Consider the following 19,605-nt stretch of genomic DNA (forward strand, 5'->3'; position numbering starts at 1 on the left):
GCCAGAGTCTCCCGGAAGTGACGCGACGCGGAGGGATCCGCGTTCAGCTGAGGGAGACCGAGGTGAAGTGATTCCCGGAAGCGGATACAGCTGGGCTGCTGGTGGCGGGGCGCGGGTAGGATAGGGAGTGAGGTTGTGGGTACTACCAACACACCCCCAACACGTTTTACCTGGCAGGTAGGCATTGTGCTAAACACTCGCATTAGCAAGCCATTTAATCCCTTCCTTACAACAATCCAGCAGTCAGAAATTTATCACTTCCATTTTATATATGGGGAAACTAAGGCTAGGAGAGGGCAAGTAAATTTGACCGAGAGGATATAGCTGGTACTTGGTGACCTGGTCTAACCCAGACACCGCATTCTCGGTTGATGACTTTATTTTGTAAAACCAGAGCCGCTGGCCCTTGGCATCCTGGTAAGCCTCTTTACGTTCGGCACTTGGTTGCCTAGAGAGGGCACAACCTATAGCCACTGTGCTTTTTATGGTGAACACAGGGCCTAGCTGTGTGCCAGGGTCCCCCTGCCTGAACCTCGGATTTCACTTGTTCTCAGACCCCTTGCCTTTGGAGCATTCTCCCCATCCTTGCAGTGCTGGTTACCTGAGGAAGCTGTCAATGGTTGTTGGGCTCTCAGGAGCATTTTAACTCTGGTTAGACCCTTTTAAATCCATGACTAAGACAACTGGAGGCCTCTCACCATCTTCAGATACTCTACCTGGCCTTAACAGAGAGCCAAGGACCGTAATCTTGGACTTTCCAACAGATCAAGTGTTTGTTTGGCTTCAGTTTCTTTAGAGTATGACTGAAAACCAATATGTTGTTCAATTAACCAATTGGAACAGATTGGTTCTACAATAACCAATCCTGAAATAATAAGGTGTGAATAGCCACTAAGGCTATGTTTTTGTATAAACAAATCACATATAGAAAAAAGGTCACAAGAAATGCATCACAATTAACAGTGATAGTGTTTGGAGAGTGGGTGATATAATTTTTTTTCTCTCTGCTTTCTCTTCTGCATATCTGCTATAATCCCCTTTTAAAATAGAAAAACAAGCAAACTGACTATGGTAAAACACATTTTTTAATTGCCTACTGTTATAATGAAGGCAAAGGCATGTTATATTTTGATAAATGACAGTCCTTAATACAAATCACATAGAGAAATCCTGTTTGATGAGAAAAGCATTGGGTTTTTGTGAGTAAAGGTATTCTCAAAAATTTTGATACTTTGTTTTGGTTTTATAATCCTCACAGGAAAGTAAAAGAGAAAATTGATGTTTTTTACACTTTCATATGAATATGCTACAATTAAGTCTTCTCTAAAACAGAGTTGCAGGGGACAAGGGATGTGGGGTGTATGGGTACTTGAAATGTTGGAGAACAAGTATGAAAATCTATTTTTATTCTGGCTACTTTGGGGTACAGTTTTAAGCAATTCATTTCAGACTGCAAAAGAAAGCTTCATTCTTTATTCACGTACTCTGCTTTCCACTGTTGCTTATTAGTGACTTTTAAAGCAATTACAAAAGAGGAAAAAGAAGATAGAAGGGAAAATGAAAAGGGATCGGGGAAGAAGAAAATATGAGGAACAAAGTGAGATGGTGATATTGGCGTTACTTTGAAACTTCAGGGCAGCATATAACAGCCTTCTTATCCAAGTCCTGGCACAAGCCTGGTTGCCTGCTAAAAGGTATTAGCATCTATGATGTTCCTGCTCACATATTCAGCACCCACAGTGATAACTCTTACTAAAAATTCATCTTGATGCTCATACAAATTAGACATATTTTAACAAAAATGGAGTGATTGAGCAAGAAATGTAAGATCTCATTATTTTTCCTGGTTGTTTCTCTTACCATGGCATTCATTCATCCTGTGGTTAGTAGCATAACTATAAACTGGAAGTTCTGCCAGCAGCATTAAAAAGCAACAACTATGAAACACCAAAATGAGGTGCTGGCAAGATGCATGTTTTCCAAAGAAATGTCTTTACATTAGTCTGGTTCGGATGAGAAGTTGTTATCATGGGATTAAATGTGCAACAATTTGATTAGAGGCAACACCTGTGAGAGAGAATGAGAGGGAGCCAAACAAGTCTGGGAGAGATACAAGTCTGAAACTGAATGAAGGAGAGAGGGAGGGAAGGCTGGTGGAAGAATCCTAGACTACCAGACAGCCTAAGCAAGATTTAGAAAGGCTGCTAAAAATCCTCAAGCCAAAATCACCTGTCAGAGGAGTCCTCCTTTCAGGAACCAGCCTGCCTTAATATCTGTGCTGCTTTCAGTCACTGGCTGGAGCAGCCTATGGAAGAAAATGTGGCTGGGGAATTCAGAGTGCCGCAAGCATCTGGGGCCCTTGATCAGTTTTGCTCCCTGTATTGGCAGCCACAGTCCAAGAACTGGTTTTGCCACTATTGGAATCTTTCATCAGTTTCATGGGTTAAAAGAATATGTTGAAAGAGATGAGTTTATGAGGAGAAGTTTTGGGGAGAGCCATTGTTATGCTTCCCCACTCACCTTCAAGTCTAGTGAGGGGGGTTCTTAGCAATACCCAGAGAACTTGACATGCATTCCCTGGATTTGAGAGTTACAGTAGTATTGTGATTCACATCTGGGAAATCCCAGGGATAGGAGAGATGGGCCAGTGAGAATTTTGGCATAGGAATGAAGGACAGTTGCTATGTTGGGATGTGTAGTCACTGCCATAGTTTGTCAGGGCAAATAATGCCTGAGTGTTTCATGCAGCAGATATGTGTCACATGAAAACAGAAATTTTAGCTGAGACCTTTTTGACTCTTGTGTATGGAGAGAATCTGTATGGTATGGATTATTAGAGAAGGCATGGCTGCAGATGGAGCAATAGCTGGAGGAATAGAATGCATTGCCCATCTAGAGTGACCAACTTGGCCAATATGCCTGAGACTTTCCCTCCTTTAGTACCAAAAGTCCTAAGTCCCAGGAACCCATGTTTAATCGTTCTGTGTGTCATAGGAGTTGCAGCATCCAATAACCCCAAAAGTCACCTGTGAGAGTGAGTCAAGTTTAAGTTTCAATCAGGTCTAGAGTATAAAACCAGCTTATGACCATGCCAGTGTTAAAGTAGATTTTATCAGAGGATAATTGGAAAATGATGCTGAAGCAAAAACTTCTTCACACTCTTTTTTTAGAGTATGTATTAGTCTGTTGACACGGCCAAAGTACCTTAGAGTGAGTGGCTTACATGCAGAGACTTATTTTCTCACCATTCTGGAAGCTCAAAATCCAAAATGAGGGTTTTGACCAATTCTCTTTGTGGTGAGGGGCATACTTCCTGGCTTGCAGCTGGCTGCCTTTTTGCAATATCCTCATATGGCCTTTCCTTGGTACACGCCCGAGATGAAGAGACATGGGAGAGAGATAGAGAACTTTCTGGTGTATCTTCTTATAAGACACTAATTCTGTCAGATCAGGGACCCACCTTTATGACCTCGTTTTGTCTTACTTACTTCCTTAGAGGCCCCATTTCTAAATACAGCCACCCTGGGGTTAGGGCTTTAACACATGAATCTGGGGGACACACAAACATTCAATCCATGACAGAGTGACTCTGCAACACAAAGATACCTTGTTTTGGGGAGAGGGTCATGAGAATATTAGGTCTGTGTTATGTCTTACACTCTTAAGGAGAAGTTATGCTATGGTGACTTTGCAGCCCTTTATCTTTATGAACAAATGTAAATATGATGTCCAGAGGTTGGTAGTGATACTTTTAGAGCTCTCCAGACATTGTTTTAATGTTGTCAAGGAAAGTTGGATACCTGGATGAACCTGTTATTTTTGTGTTGTGCAGAACAGAGGATGTTACATGCTAACATTCACACTGCTGAACTCACGGGGAAACCCACAACAGACTCTGTATACACAGTGATCAGGACTTTGGCTAAGCCCTGGGGCTTATACTTAGCTACAAGGATTTAGTAAACACGAACTGTTCTGATAAGGGATATAGGACTGCTTCTGTTTATGAAATTTGATTTTTTAAAGTTAACACAGGATTGGTTAATTAGAGAATATATCCTCTTACATTTTTCTTACAAATATGACTCAAATAGTTGTAGGACTTTAGCTTAAAAGGCCAGTATGTTAAGAATGAATTGCTGTCAAAAAAACAAAACAAAACAACACAGATTTGAGCCTGCTTTAACATCCACTTGATCCCTCCAGGAGGCAGGAGGCATAGCTGTTTTTTTAATTTCTTAAGGGTCATAATAGTTGGAATTATGTTCAGCTATGAGCATGAAGTAATCCAAATTTCCAAAATACATTTATTTAAACATAACATAAATTAATTTTTTAAAAGAATTCTGGATGAAATCAGTTTAGAGTTAGTACAGTGATTCATGGGGTGGGGATTCCAGGCTCCTCCTATCTTGTTGCTCCACTATCTGTGGTGTCCGTTTTCCAAGGTTATTTCATGATCTAAGATGACTGTTTGAGCTGTAGCCATTCCAGTGAACAGGAAAGACTAGTGGTTTCAAAGAAAAGCACAAACTCTTTCATTTAAGGATAGTTCCCAAAAGTAACACACAAGCTTCTGCAAGACATATGGAAAAGGCAGTATTTTATTTTCTGGTAAACCAGTGCTCAGCTAAAAAGTTAGAGTTTTTGTTACTCTATAAAAGGGTCAGCAAATGATGGCCAATTGGTCATTTGCCTGTTTTCATAAATAGAGCATTATTGGAACACAGCAATGCCCATTTTACCTGTTGTCCATGTCTACATGTTCTTTTAAATGATTTTATTAACATATAATTCACATCATACAATTCACCAATTTAAAGTGTATAATTGAGTGGCTATTATCATTCACATAATAATGCATCACCACAATCGATTCTAAAACATTTCCATTATCTTGAAGAAACCCACGCCCTTTAGGTTTCTCCCCGGTCCCCTATATCTGCCACTCCTAATCTTTCTGTCTGTATAGATTTGCCTACTTTGGACTTTTCCTATAAGTGAAGTCATAATAATATGTGTCTTTTTTGTCTGACTTCTTTCACTTAGCATAATGTTTTCAAGATTCATCCATAATGTAGTATATATCAGTACTGCATTTCTTTCTGTGGCCAAATATTCCATTATATGGATATACCACAGGCTGTTTACTCATTCATCAGCTGATGGACTTTTGGGTTGTTTCTTCCTTTTAGCTATTGTGAATAATGCTTCTGTAAACATTAATGTACACATTTTTTTGTGGACATATGTTTTCATTTCTCTTGGATATATTCCTAGGAGTAAAATTAGTGGGTCTTAGGGTAAACATATGTTTAACCGTTTCAGAAGCTGCTAGACTATTTTCCAATATGACTGCACCACTTTTCCATTTCAGAGACATGTTCATATCTGAATGCATATCTCCTAACATGTTTTAAATAAATGAATAAATATATGCAGAGAAAAAAATAACCAGAGAGAATTCCACTGTTATTCTGGTTGTCCTTAGGATTTGCTCTATGCCTCTCCTTTCTGAGGTTTGATTATATGTGAGTGAATAAACCCTGCCCCTTTTTTTTTTGGAGACAGCATCTCACTCTGTCACCCAGGCTGGAGTACAGTGACACAATCTCAGCTCACTGCAAGCTCTGCCTGTGAGGTTCAAATGATTTTCCTGCCTCAGCCTCTCGAGTAACTGGGATTACAGGCACGTGCCACCACATCCCGCTAATTTTTGTATTTTTAGTAGAGTTGGGGTTTCCCCATGTTGGCCAGGCTGATCTCGAACTCCTGACCTAAGGTGATCCACCCAAAGTGCTGAGATTACAGGTGTGAGCCACCACATTTTGCCAGTCCTCCTTTTTATTTGAGCTATTTTGCATTGGGTTTCTGAATGCTTGCAAACAAAGGCAACTTGTAATTAATGTAGAATGTGAACTTGCTAAAATAATTGTACAGCCATGGCATTATTCATGCTAAAAGGGGTGGTTATTAGAAATAAACACTTGAAAAATACAACAAGCTTTTTTATCAATTGTGATAGAGATCAGTAGTGACAACCAGTATCAGTTTTCTCCTGTTATTTTTGGGCATGCAGCTAGACTATGTTCCCCAGATCCCCTTGTACCTAGTTAGGATTATATGACTAGATGTCACCAGTGGAATGTGAGAAGAAGTGATGTGTGTCATTTTTCAGATTGTAGTGGTTAAATATGGATATCGACTTCTTTTTCTGAAGGCCAGATGTGGAGAATTCAGAAGACTTAGCCTCTTAGGGAAGGTGGAGCTACTAGATAGGAAAAATCTAGGTCCCTGAACAATAGCATGGAGTAGAACCCTGTCATTATGTCTGTTAACTCATATTGGACTGGGACATGAAAAAGCAATAATCTGTTATTTCGTTAAAACAGCAAAGTAAGCAAAAACAGAAACAGCAGGTAGCCTACTTTAATGCATGAACAACCTTAAAATACTCCCTTATGGATTTTGATGGGACTGGCCAATTTGGGCAAAAAATGTGGCATAAGATATCAATCATCTGAATAAATGTGATTAAGATTTAACCAAGGTCATCATGAGAAATATCACAGTACTATGGCTGTTAGTTGTACCTATTCAGAGCATCGCATACTAGTTTCCATATCCAGTTTGTGGAAGTCTTCAAAGCAATGTTTAAAGATGCACTGTTACCTAGAGATTGTGTGAACATAAAAATATGGATGATCTAGAGGACAGAAGCAATTACCCTGATGAAGATATAAGAGGTGTCACTGTGAATGTCTATCACTGAAATCTCACATCATTTGTATTATTCAAATGTGTGTCTATTGAGGCAAAATAACTCATGGTATTAATTTGAATGCCACATTGTGGTTTTTTAGATATCATTTCCCTTACTACATCCTCCTTCACTTAGGACAAACCACAGACAACGTCACAGCCTCTGTAAATGGTTTTAACAGGTCTTCAATGATGCCCTTAAGAATACATTTGGCTCCCTACTGGTAGATTAAATCATACCTAGCCTGAAGAAGGGCCCCCTGAGTACTAATCTTTTCCCCTACCATAAGTGACATACTGTAAAAGCATTAGGGATCCAGATGTTCTACTTCTCATTGCTTCTCTAAATGTTTTAATGAGATGGACCTTCTACTACCAGATGAATCATTGTTAGGCATTATTTATCAAATAGCTATCAACTGATTGCCTCTCAGCCCCAAATTTATCTTTTTGCCTGATCAATGAAAATGGACCTGGGTCCTTGAAATATTTTTCCTCAACCAGTGGGCATGATGTTAATCTTCTTAAGAAGCGGGAGCTGGAGAGACATTGCAGGAGGAGGAAGTTTTCCTTCCTGGTCCTGGTGGCTTTTATTCCCTATTGCTTGGTCTCTATTCTCTATTGCTTTTATTTTCTTTAGCTTGGCCTGTAGAGTTTTCTCCAGTATGAGGTAACTAAAGAAGGCAAATTATGCTAGTGGCCACTGTGTCAATTTCTAGACTTGAGTGGCAGAGTTGTAACCAGGAGAAAGGCATGAACTACGCCTTCCCAAGTCACTGCTCTCTTGTTAAGCATTATTGTGAGGAGCCCTGCAGGCAACCCTAACCCTGGCTGTAGTGAGCCAGCCACCCAAGCTTTGCCTGTGCAGCTGCCCAGAGCTGCCCTTGTCCAAGCCACACATAGAAACACTAGTTTCCTGTAGCTCCTAGTTTCAGCAGCTTCCACAGTGGTACTCTGTCTTGTTCTGTGCACTTCACTTGGTGCCTAACACCCACCTACCAGTTTGAGCTTGCCTGTACCCTCTAGGATGATTCTTGCTAACCCAACAACTAGTTATAAATACATCTTTACAACTTTACATCTTCCAATTCATGAACATTTTGTTTTTACTTTTATTTTATTGTTCTTTAGTGTCTTTTACTAAAGCATTATCGTTTTCTCTACAAATATTTTGCATATTGTTTAAACATTTATTCCTAGTATTTCACATTTTAATGCTATAATAGATGGCATCATCTTTAAATATTAAATTTTTAACTATTTGTTTGGAGTGCAACAAATTTTTATGTGTTGATTTTGTATATGCAGCAACTTTGCTAAATTTTCATATTAATTTTAATCATCTACATATAGGTTCTGTTGAATTTTCTAGATCCCAAATTGTATCATCCATGAATTCTTCTTTTCTAATCTTTATGGTTTTATTTATTTTTCTTGCTTTGTGTTCCAGAAAGGACACAAAATATCATGTTGAATATAAATGGTGTTAATGTCATTGTTGTCTTGTTGCTGATGTCAGATAGAATGCATTAAATGTTTCGCTCTTAAGTGTGGTGTTTGCAGTAAGTTTTTTGTAGATATCCTTCATCAGATTAAGACATTTTCTTTCTTAGAGATTTTTAAATATATATTTAGTTATTTATTTTCTTGGTGTTTCATACTGATATATTCATTTCATTTTTTGCTGATGTAACAAATTACTGCAAAATTACTGACTTAAAGCACCAAATTTATCATCTCACTGTTCTGGAAGGATCAAATCAAGGTGTCAGGAGGGTTGTGTTCTGCCTGGAAGCTCTAGGAGAGAATCTATTTCCTTAACTTTTTCAGCTTTGAGAGGCCACCTGCATTCCTTGGCTCATAGTCCCTTCCTCCATTTTCAAACCCATCATCTTAGCATCTTTAAATCTCTCTTCCATTGTGACATCCATGCTTCCGTTATAAAGACTCTTGTGATTAAATTGAACCCACCCACATTATCTACTATAATTTTCCCATCTCAAGGGGAAATAATCACATCTACAAGGTTTCTTTTGCCATGTAAGGTAGCATATTCACAGATTTTTGGGGGGATTAGGACATAGACATCTTTGGGGAGACATTATTCTGTATAACCTAAATGGAAATATTAATTATTGATTTTTTCCCCATTTTGGCCACTGAGTAGTAATATTGTAAATTGGGTGAACCCTGAAATATAGATACGGCTTTAATGTATCACTTCCTTTATTTTGTATTCAGTGTTTAGGGTAGTATTTTATACTGTAAATCTCATGTTTTTAATGCTCAACATTTCTCACGATCTTTCTGGACACTATGCCTCCACTAATCTCATGTATTTAGTTGCTGCACAGGAGGTATGTGGCCTTAACAGGGCAAATCTGAAAGTTTGAGGTTTTCCTTTTTTTATTTCTCTCCTTCCTTCCTTCCTTCCTTCCCTCCTTTCCTCCCTCCCTCCCTTCCTTCCTTCCCTCATTTTTTCTTTTTTTGAGATAGGGTCTCACTTTGTCACCCATGCAGGAGAGCAATGGTACATACTGATGTATGAGACCAGACTGGATGACATAGCAAGGCTCTGTCTCTACAAAAAATTAAAAATAAAAAAATTAGCTGGGCATGGTGGCATGTTCCTCTAGTCCCAGATATTCAGGAATTCAGGATGCTGAAGTGGTAGAATTGTTTATTTTTTGAGGCAAGGGCCAGGAGATGGAGGCTATAGTGAACCATGATTGTGCCACTCTAGCCTAAGCTACAGAAGGAGACCTTGACACACACACACACACACACACACACGGAGGAGGAGGAGGAGGAGGATCTGGGTTGTTTCTGCTGCAAGGTAAGTGATATTTGGCCTAAATCCTGAATGATACAAAGAAATGGGCCCTGTGTGATCAAGGCAGATGAACATGGAACGCAGAGATCCTAAGGCAGTAACAGCTTGTCAGCTTGGAGGAAAAGAGAGGAGGCCAGTTCATCAGTTAGACTCCTTGCAATCAGTGGAAACCAATGAACAGTTTAAGTAGGAAGAGGATGTTTTGAAAGATACTTGGCAGCTCACAGAATCTCTGGGATGGCAAAGAACCATCTTGGAGACTGGCCTACCAAGACAAATTCCCAAAATCACACTGTGATTTAGTGGGAACACTACTACTGTGCTTGGTGATTATAGATGCTATTGCTTGCACCAATAATGATACTGCTATCACTGACTCTCAAATTTCAATGTATCTGCCACCTAACCTTCCACCTTTATTTACAACACTAGTTTCCAACTTAAAGTCTGCAAAAGTGACTCACTCATGTAGATCCTATATATGTTTGCACATTTGTACTGGTATGTTTAGACTAAAGTCCTAAAGGAACTGTTGAGTTTAAGAAGAAGCACATTTGCATACTTTTTTTTGAGACAGAGTCTCACTATGTTTCCTAGGCTGGAGTGTAGTGGCACAATCATGGCTCACTATAGCTTCTGCCTCCCAGCCTCGAGTGATCCTCCCACCTCAGCCTCCCAAGTAGTGGAACTACAGGCACATACCACCATGCCCAGCTAATTTTTAACATTTTGTAAAGGCAGGGTCTTCCTGTGTTGCCTAGGCTAGTCTTGAACTCCTGGGCTCAAGCGATCTTCCTGACTTAGTCTGCCAAAGTGTTGGGGTTACCCAACACTTGGTATTACTTATCTAGATTTGTGTTTTTTAGTAGGATTGCAGAGCTGCATATACTTGGACTTCATCCTGGCTCTGTGGCAGTAATTGTGTGTCACTGGCAAATTAGTCTACTTCTCTGGGCTTCATTTACCTTGTGTATATAACATGGAAATGACTACCATGCTTTTGAGACTGCCAGTTGTCCCCAGTATCCACTTTCCTCTTCTATGCTTACAGAGCCCCAAATTTTATCTAGATCCATATTGATGCAGAATTAATACTAATTTACTCTTTACTCTTAGTCATATCCAGCATTAAAACCCGTTGGGCCAGTGTCAGCAATTTATAAGAAAATCCAAGAGGTTAATAGTGAAGCACTTTTTAAAAAATGCTGCATCACAAACTTTCTTTATGGTACATCTGTTTTTCTGCTGGATAGAAAAACAGATATTTGTGCTACAGAGTAACAGTGATTGAACATGAATTTAAATGTGAAGAAATTTTAGAAATACCTTAAATGATTTGTTTTGCTTACATATTTCTTTTTATAATACAAAAATAATATATAAATGATATGTAATTGAGTACATGTCTACGTAAATCAAAAAGGTATATTTCAATAAGCACACAATAAAAATACTGATAAAAAAAGCATTGTCACAATTTAATTGAAAGCATTTTTAAAAGTTTTTAGCTTCAATTAAAAATAGTAAATGTGGTACATATACACTGTGGAATACTATGCAGCCATAAGAAAGAAAGAACTTATGTCCTTTGCAGTAATATGGATACAGTTGGAGACCATTATTTTAAGTAAATTGATGTAGAAACAGAAAACCAAATACCCCACTTTCTCACTTATACATGGGAGCTAAACATTGTTTGTGTGCACTGTTTTCCTTAACATTTTGGGAAGTAACTGCCTCTGACTTCAACTCAAGAAAACACTTTTTTATTGCTAATGTAATTGGTTTTTGTAATGGCATCAGCAAATAGAAGGATGCTTATTTAAAAAAAAAGATTAGACATAAAGATGGGAACAGTTGACACTGGGGACTACAGGAGTGGGGAGGGAAGAAGGAAGGAAAGGTTGAAAAACTACCTATTGGTTACTATGCTCACTATCTGAGTGATGGGTTCAATCATATCCCAAACCTCAACATCACACAATATAACCGTGAAACAAACCTGCACGAGGATCACTTGAAGCCAGGAGTTGAAGACCAGCCTGGGCAACCTAAAAAGACACCCATCTCTTAAAAAAAAAAATGAATTAGTTGGCAGGGCATGGTAACACATGATTGTTATGCCAGCAACCCAGGAGGCTAGGAGGATTGCTTGGTCCTAGGAGTTCAAGGTTGCAATAAGCTGTGATCATGCCACTGTACTTCAGTCTAGGTGACAGAATGAGAATTTGTCTGTATTTTCCTTTTTAAAGCTGATATTATAGGAACAATGTTCTCTGACAAACATGAAATAAAATTAAAAATCAATGCAAACAGTTGAAAATTAGTTGTGAAGGTCAGAAGATCAAGACCATTTGGCTAACCCAGTGAAAACCCATCTCTACTAAAAATACAAAAAATTAGCGAGGCGTGGTGGCACACACCTATAATCCCAGCTACTCTGGAGGCTGAGGCAGGAGAATCACTTGAACCCTGGAGGTGGAGGTTGGAGTGAGCCGAGATCGTGCCACTGCACTCCAATCTGGGTGACAGAGTGAGACTCTGTCTTAAAAAAAAAAAAAAAAAAAAAAAATAAGGAAAACATAAAAGATCAAAACAAGAAAAACAGGTATAGTAGAGACTTAAAGAGCCTTAGAAGAATAATTCAAATAGTGATATTCAATAAATTTGTAAAATCTAGATGAAGTAGATTATTTTCTGGGAAAATATAAGTCACCAATAAAGCTTAGAAAATCTGAGCAAATAAATAATCATTCAAAAACAACAATCAATATTAAAATGTCTACCTTCTACAATAAAGATATTATCTATATATAGATTTACAGGCAGTTTTAACAAATGTTCAAGAAACAACTAATCCCTACACAAAAAAATCACATTTTTTTAAAAGAGGAAACATGACCGGGCATGGTAGGTCCCACCTGTGATCCCAGCACTTTGGGAGGCCAAGGCAGGCAGATCACTTGAGGCCAAGAGTTTGAGACCAGCCTGGCCAACATGGTGTAACCCTGTCTCTACTAAAAATACAAAAATTAGCTGGACGTGGTGGTAGGTACCTGTAATCCCAGCTACTCGGGGGGCTGAGGCAGGGGAATCACTTGAACCTGGGAGGTAGAGGTTCCAGTGAACCAAGACCATGCCACTGCATTCCCACTCCAACCTGGCTGACACAGTGAGATTCTGTTTCAAAAAAAAAAGAGGAAACATGATCTGTTAATTTTTTAAGATGATACCAAGGCAATGAAAAAAAATTATAGCCACATTTCACTTATGAACTTGGATGTAAACACATTAAATATATCAATAAATTGAATCAAACAACATACTAAAATATAGATCATGACAACTTTACATCAGAAATCCAACAGTAGTTCAACAAGTAAAATTATATCCTTGTACCTCACCATATTAAGGAATCAAATATTAAAATGTGGCTATTTTAATGGTCAGTGGATGAGGAAAATCTGTTTGATGTTATTTAAAATTCTATTCATGATTCTTAAAAAACAACAACAAACAAAAACTTCGTCGCAAAAGAGGAAAAGAAAGACACCTCTTAGTGTCATGATTGACATCAATGCAAATGCAAAAACCATAAACACATATTGATGGTTAAATTTAGAAACATTTTAATAAAATATACAACATGATATAGATGGATGGACACTTTCTATTACCGTTACTACTCAAGATTATATTGGAGACCTCAGATATGCTCAGGCTGGCTTCTTTTATCAAGCAATATGTACTTAAGTTTGTTTCAGGTCTTACAGCTTGATAGTTCATTTATTTTAATGGCTAAGTACTAAATAATATTTCACTGCATGGGTAGATATACTACAATTTATTTATCCATTCACCTTTTAGAAGGACATCTTGGTTGCTTTCAGTTTTTGGCAATTATGAACAAAGCTGTAATAAACATTCCTATGCAGATTTTATGTGAACATAAGTTTTCAACTCATCTGGGCAAATAACTATTAGTGCAATTCCTGAGCTCTATAGTAAGACCATATTTAACTTTGTAAGAAACCATCAAACCTCCTTCTAAAGTGGCTGTACCACTGTGCATTTCCACCAGTAATAAATGAGAGTTTGCATTGCTCGACATTCTCCCCAGTATTTGGTATTGTCAGTTTTTGGATTTGAGCCATTCTAACAGGCGTGTGGTGGTATCTTGTTGTTTTAATTTGCATTCCCTAATGACATAAAGTGTTATTATGTCTTTAGGTGTATGGTGTATGGTGTATATAGTCTTATATGTTTATTTGCCATCTGTATATTTCCTCTGGTGAGGTGTTTCTCAGATCTTTAGCTCACTTTAAAAATTGAGTTCTTTGTTTTCTTGTTGAGGTTTTTTTTAATTTTAATTTTAATCTTTAAATATGGAACTCTTCACGAATTTGCACGTCATCCTTGCGCAGGGGCCTTGCTAATCTCTGTATCATTCCAATTTTAGTATATATGCTGCTGAAGCGAGCACTGTTGTTGAGTCTTAAGACTTCTTTGTATATTTGAATACAAGTCATTTGTCAGATATATATTCTGCAAATATTTTCTCCCAGTCTGTGGCTTGTCTATTAATGTTTTTAACAGTGCATTTCACAGAGCAAAAGTTTTAATTTTAAGTGAATTCCAGATCATCAATGTTTTCTTTCATGAATTGTGCTTTTGGTCTAGTATAAGAAGTTATCACCAAATGCAAGGTCACCTAGATTTTTCTCCTGTGTTATCTTCTAGAAGTTTTAGTTTTGCATTTTACATTTAGGTATATGATCTGTTTTGAATTATGAGTTGTGAAATGTGTGAAGTCAGTGCCTATACATATTGTTTTAACATGTGGATGGCCTTTTGTTCTAGGAGCAATTGTTGAGAAGACTAGCCTTTCTCCATTGAATTGCCTTTGCTCCTTTGTCAAAGGTCAGGTGAGTATATTTGTGTGGATCTATTTCTGGGTTCCCTATTCTGTTCAATTGATCAATATGTCTATTCTTTTACCAATACTACACTGTCTTGATTGCTATCCATTTATGCTAAGCCTTGAAGTCAGGTAGTATTAATTCCCCTAGTTTTTTCTGCCTCTTTGGTATTATGTTGGCTATTTTGTGTCTCTTGGCTGTCTGTATAAATCTGAATTTGTTGATCTCCACAAAATAGCTTGCTGGACTTTTTATTTGAATTACATTGAATCTATAAAGTTGGGAAAACCAAACATCTTAACAATATTGAGTGTTTTTATCCATGAACATAGACAGTCTCTCCATTTAATTAAATCGTTTTGATTTCTTTCTTTGGAGTTTGTAGTTTTCTTCACATAGATATAGTTCATATTTTGTTAGATTTATTCCTTAGTACTTCATTTCTTCATGCTAATTGTATTGTGTTATTTTTTTCTTTTACTTCTATTTTAAGTTCAGGGTACATGTTCAGGTTTGTTTTATAGGTAAACTGTGTGTCATGGGGATTTGGTGTACATATTATTTCATCATCCAGGTAATAAGCATAGTCCCCAATAGGTAGTTTTTTTATTCTCTCCTTCTTCCCACTCTCCATCCTCAAGTAGGCTCCAGTGTCTGTTTTTCCCCTCTTTGTGTCCATGAATGCAAGCATGTGGTATTTGATTTTCTGTTTCTGCATTAGTTTGCTTAGGATAATGGCATCCAGCTCCATCCATGTTGCTGAAAAAGGCATGAGCTTGTTCTTTTGTATGGCTGCATAGTATTCCATGGTTATATGTACCACATTTTCTTTAACCAAACTACCATTGATGGGCAGTTAGGTTAAGTCCATGTATTTGCTCTTGTGAATATTGCTGCATCTAGCATACACATGCATGTATCTTTATAACATAATGATTAATATTCCTTTGGGCAATACCTAATAATGGGATCTGTGAGTCAAATGGTGATTGTTTTAAGTTCTTTGAGGAATCACCACACTGCTTTCCACAAGGGCTGAACTAATTTATATTCCCACCAGCAGTGTTTAAGTGTTCCCTTTTTACCACAATCTTACCAGCATCTGTTACTTTTCAACTTTTTAATAATAGCAATTCTGACTGGTGTGAGATAGTATCTCATTGTAGTTTTGATTTTCATTTCTCTAATGATTATTGTGTTATTACCAATGAAGGTGGCCAACAGTGTGGATTCTTTAGTGTGTTCTGATAGCCATTGTCACTATGCACTTCTTTGAGTCTTTACATCTCCTCCTGATGCATTTTAAAGCATTTTCATAGTAAGTAGTTTGGCCTAATAAAGCACTTTCATGGCAAAAAAAAAATTTTTTTTGAATATTCTTTTCATGTGCTTGTTAGCCACATATATGTCTTCTATTGAAAAGTGTCTGTTCAGGTCCTTTGCCCATTTTTTAATGGGGTTAATTTTTCTTGTAAATTTGTTTAAGTTCCTTATAGATTCTGGATATTAGACCTTTGTCAGATGCACAGTTTGCAAATATTTTCTCTCATTCTGTAGTTTGTCTGTTTACTCTGTTGAGAGTTTCTTATGCAGAAGCTCTTTAGTTTAATTAGTGTTTATTAATTTGTGTTTTGTTGTCATTGCTTTTGGTGTCTTCATCATGAAATCTTTGCCAAGGCCTATGTCCAGAATAGTATTTCCTAGGTTATCTTCCAAGGTTTTTATAGTTTTAGGTTTTACATTTAGTCTTTAATCTATCGTGAGTTGATTTTGTGTATGGTATAAGGAAGGGGTCCAGTTTTAATATTCTGTGAATAGCTAGCCAGTCATCCCAGCACTGTTTATTGAATAGGGAGTTCTTTCCCGTTTCTTATTTTTGTCAACTTTGTCAAAGATCAGATGGCTACAGGTCTACAGCATTATTTCTGGGTTCTCTATTCTGTTCCATTGGCCTATGTGTCTGTTTTTGTACCAGTACTATGCTGTTTTGGTTACTGTAGCCTTGTAGTATTGTTTGAAACTGGGTAGTGTGACTCCTCAAGCTTTGTTTGTTTTTGTTTTTTGCCTAGGATTGCCTTGGCTATTTGGGTTCCTTTTTGGTTCCATATGGATTTAAAAATAGTTTGTGCTAATTCTGTGAAGAATGTCATTGGTAGATTGACAAGGATAGCATTAAATCTTCAAATTACTTTGGACAGTATGGCCATTTTAACAATATATTGATTCTTCCTATCCATGAGCATGGAATGTTTTTTCATTTGTTTGTGTCATCTCTGATTTATTTGAGCAGCATTTTGAAAGTCTTCTTGTAGAGCTCTTTCACCTCTCAGCTGTATTCTTAAGTATTTTATTCTTTTTTGTTGCTATTGTGAATGGGATTGCATTCCTGATTTGGTTCTCAGTTTGGATATTTTTGATGTATAAGAATGCTACTGATTTTTGTACACTGATTTTTTTATCCTGAAACTTTGAAGTTATTTATTAGCATAAGGAACTTTTGGGCAGAGACTGTGGGGGCTTTTAGGTATATAATCATGTTGTCTGCAAACAGGAATAGTTTGATTTCCTCTCTTCCTAGTTGGGTATCTTTTATTTCTTTATCTTGTCTGATTACTCTGGCCAGGACTTCCAGTACTATCTTGAATAGGAGTGGTGAGAGAGGGCATCCTTGTCTTGTTCTGGTTTGCAGGGGAAATGCTTCCAGCTTTTGCCATTCAGTGTGATGTTGGCTGTGGGTTTGCTATAGTTTGTGGTAAATAATATGATTGGCCCTTATTATTTTGAATTATGTTCCTTCAATGCCTAGTTTGTTGAAGGTTTTTAACATGAAAATGTTACCAGAAAGGGGTCCTGATCCAGACCCCAAGAGAGGGTTCTTGGATTTCATGCAAGAAAGAATTCAGGGCAAGTCCATAGAGTAAAGTGGAAGCAAGTTTATTAAGAAAGTAAAGAAAAAAAGAATGGCTACTCCATAGGCAGAGCAGAGCTTGAGCTTCTCACCTAGGGATACTTATTGTTACTTCTTGATTATATGCTAAACAGGGGGTGGATTATTTATGAGTTTTCTGGGAAAGGGGTGGGCAATTCTGGGAACTGAGGATTCCTTCCCTTTTTAGACCATACAAGGCAACTTCCTGAAGTTGCCATGGCATATGTAAACTGTCATTGCGCTAGTGGGAGTGTCTTTTAGCATGCTAATGCATTATAATTAGCATATAATGAGCAGTGAGGACGACCAGAGGTCACTGTTTTTGCCATCTTTGTTTTAGGTGGCTTCATTACTCCACCCTGTTTTATCATTAAGGTCTTTATGACCTGCATCTTGTGCTGACCTCTTATTTCATCCTGTGACTTAGATTACCTAACCTCCTGGGAATGCAGCCCAGTAGGTTTCAGCCTTATTTTACCCAGCCCCTATTCAAGATAGAGTCAAAAAACTCTGGTTTGAATGCCTCTGACAAAGGGATGTAGAATTTTATCAAAAGCCTATGCTGCAGCTATTGAAATAGTCATGTGGATTTTGTTTTTAGTTGTATGTATGTGATGAATCGAATTTATTGATTTGCAAATGTTGTACCAACTTTGCATCCCAGTGATAAATCTTACTTAATCATGGTGAATTAGCTTTTGATGTGCTGCTAGTCTTGGTTTGCTAGTATTTTGTTGAGGATTTTGCATCTATGTTCATCAAGGATATTGGCCTGAAGTTTTGTTTTTTTGTTGTGTCTCTGCTAGGTTTTAGTATCAGGATGATGCTGGCATCATAGAATGAGTTGGGGGGGGTTCCTCCTCTTCAATTTTTGGGAATATTTTTAGTTGGAATGGTATCAGTTCTTCTTTATACAGCTGTAGAATCTGGCTGTGAATCCATCTGGTCCTAGACATTTTTTTTTTTTTTTTTTTTTTTTGGTTGGCAGGCTTTTTAGTACCGATTCAATTTTGGAATTCATTATTGGTCTGTTCAGGGATTCAGTGTCTTCCTGGTTCATTCTTGAGAGATTGTATGCATCCAGGAACATATCAGTTTCTTCTAGGTTTTCTAGTTTGTGTACAGAAAGTTGTTCGTAGCAGTCTCTGCAGGGTTTTGTATTTCTGTGGGGTCAGTGGTAATGTCCCTTTGTCATTTCTGATTATATTTATTTGGATTTTCTCTCTTTTTTCTTTACTAGTCTAGCTAGCAGTCTATTTTTTTTTTTGCCCAAAAGTCAACTCCTGAATTTGTTGATCTTTTGTATGGTTTTTTGAATCTCAGTTTCTTTCAGTTTAGCTCTGATTTTGGTTGTTTCTTGTCTTCTGCTAGCTTTGGGGTTTGTTTGCTTTTGTTTCTCTAGTTCTTCTAATTGCAATGTTAGGTAGTTAATTTGAGATCTTTCTAACTTTTTGGTGTGGGATGTTTAGTGCTATAAGCTTCCCTCTTAACACTGCCTTAACTGGGTCTCAGAGATTCTGATATGTTGTATCTTTGTTCTCATTAGTTTCAAAGAATTTTTTTATTTCTGCCTTCATTTCATTATTTGCCCCAAAGGCATGCAGGGGAAGATTGTTTAATTTCTTTTCTTTACTTTTTCTTTCTTTCCTTTTTAAGCAAGAGGTTTTAGATTTTACTTATTTGTTTAAAGAGTGTAGGTGGTGGTTTCAACAAAAGACTTTGGATAAAAGCAGCTAGCAATATGATCATGGCTTTCAGAGAAAATGGCCATTTCTTTAAGTGTTACAGGTTTTTGAAGTTTCTTAGAACAGTCTTAAAGTCGTTTAATTTCTATTTAACAGTGTGGTTTTAAGTGATTTTCTCAGTATTGATTTCTATTTTTATTGTGCTGTGGTCTGAGAGTGTGGTTGGTATAAGTTAGTATTGTGTTATTAATTTCACATTTCAATTGTTCACTGCTGGTATATAGGAAAATAATTGACTTTTGTATATTAACATTGTATCCTGTATAGGAAAACAGTTGACTTTTGTATATTAACATTGTATCCTGTATAGGAAAACAGTTGACTTTTGTATATTAACATTGTATCCTGTATAGGAAAACAGTTGACTTTTGTATATTAACATTGTATCCTGTATAGGAAAACAGTTGACTTTTGTAT

At 37.3% G+C, this 19,605-nt stretch overlaps 1 protein-coding gene and 1 non-coding gene across 2 annotated transcripts in view; one reads left to right on the forward strand and one right to left on the reverse strand.

The window, feature by feature from the left end:
* The first annotated feature begins 13 nt into the window (after positions 1 to 13).
* The window catches only part of ZNF518A (zinc finger protein 518A), a 118,704-nt gene continuing 99,112 nt past the window's right edge, over positions 14 to 19,605 (forward strand). The window contains exon 1 of the mRNA XM_035268606.3: positions 14 to 62. The gene's annotated coding sequence lies outside the window, so the exon portion shown is untranslated. The remainder of the gene's footprint in view (positions 63 to 19,605) is intronic.
* On the reverse strand, positions 13,975 to 14,078 carry LOC118146504 (U6 spliceosomal RNA). The gene has a single exon (XR_004732364.1). It is a non-coding gene; the product is annotated as a U6 spliceosomal RNA (small nuclear RNA).

Source organism: Callithrix jacchus, chromosome 12 (assembly GCF_049354715.1).
Source record: "Callithrix jacchus isolate 240 chromosome 12, calJac240_pri, whole genome shotgun sequence".
NCBI classification, from domain to species: domain Eukaryota; kingdom Metazoa; phylum Chordata; class Mammalia; order Primates; family Cebidae; genus Callithrix; species Callithrix jacchus.